The 1,020-nt window shown below is 45.9% G+C and overlaps 1 non-coding gene across 1 annotated transcript; it reads left to right on the forward strand.

Annotated features, from left to right (window-relative positions):
- The first annotated feature begins 255 nt into the window (after positions 1-255).
- Positions 256-342, forward strand: TRNAS-UGA (transfer RNA serine (anticodon UGA)). Its single transcript has one exon. It is a non-coding gene; the product is annotated as a tRNA-Ser (tRNA).
- Positions 343-1,020: the final 678 nt, after the last annotated feature.

Genomic DNA, 1,020 nt, shown 5'->3' on the forward strand with positions numbered 1-1,020 from the left:
GGATCGGTCCTTCACTTGCTGATCGTTCGCGAGTTGAACTCGCTCTCTTGCCACGCCTTTCACTCACTCGCTTGAGTCGGACTCAATCACTCTTTTTGTTTGGAGTCTCATTCGTTCTTCACTCTCTTGCCCCCCGCACCGCAGGGAGCGCAGCAACCAATGTGCATATTATCATATAGAAAGAAGCAAGCGTAGCAAATCACATAGATAAGCCCCTACCAGCTAAGGATAGATAGGGCGGGCGAAGCGCGAAGGGGATGGATGTCTGAGCGGTTGAAAGAGTCGGTCTTGAAAACCGAAGTATTGATAGGAATACCGGGGGTTCGAATCCCTCTCCATCCGTGAAGTCATAAGTTCTCTCTTGCCTTATCTATAGATAAGCACGAATCGGATCGACTCGACTGATATGATAGATGGAATGGGTAGCTTGTGTTATGATTTAGTTAGGACTTTGTCTCCCTTTCGCTATCTTCTGCTCCCGGTTGGGGAAGGGCCGGGTGGATTATTACCTTTGGGAGCTAAGTCGAAGATCTCGGTGGTCTTGTGAGTGGAGGAGGCATTTATAGAAGAAGCGGAATTTCATTTCAGGTCTGCAACATTTAGAAATTATCTGGAAACATAAATCCCGTATCAAATGGCTAAAGGAGGGCGATAGAAAGAGACCAGATTCATTCACCTTCTCCTATACCTGGCTGCTTCTCGCTCCGTGGGAAGAAAATTTTTCCATTCCATCCTGACTTCAATTACAAACTCTTAACTTGGTTAGCGAGTCAATTTACACCATTTTTCTGTTCATACATAGGCCGTAGAAGCAATTTCCTTTGGCAGGAGAATCCACGCTTTTCTGATTCATTTCAGTTTAGATTAGCGCCCCCTTTCGGGCATGTTCGCTACGGAGTCATCTCAATCCTTAGCTAAACCCATCCCACCAGCCCTAACTAAAGAAAATTCTATTCCGAAAGACTTAGAAAGAGAACCCCTTTAAGGAGCCCGGGGATCTTCTACTTAAAGTACGATACC

The sequence above is a fragment of the Euphorbia lathyris genome, chromosome 6 (genome assembly GCF_963576675.1).
Source record: "Euphorbia lathyris chromosome 6, ddEupLath1.1, whole genome shotgun sequence".
Lineage (NCBI taxonomy): Eukaryota > Viridiplantae > Streptophyta > Magnoliopsida > Malpighiales > Euphorbiaceae > Euphorbia > Euphorbia lathyris.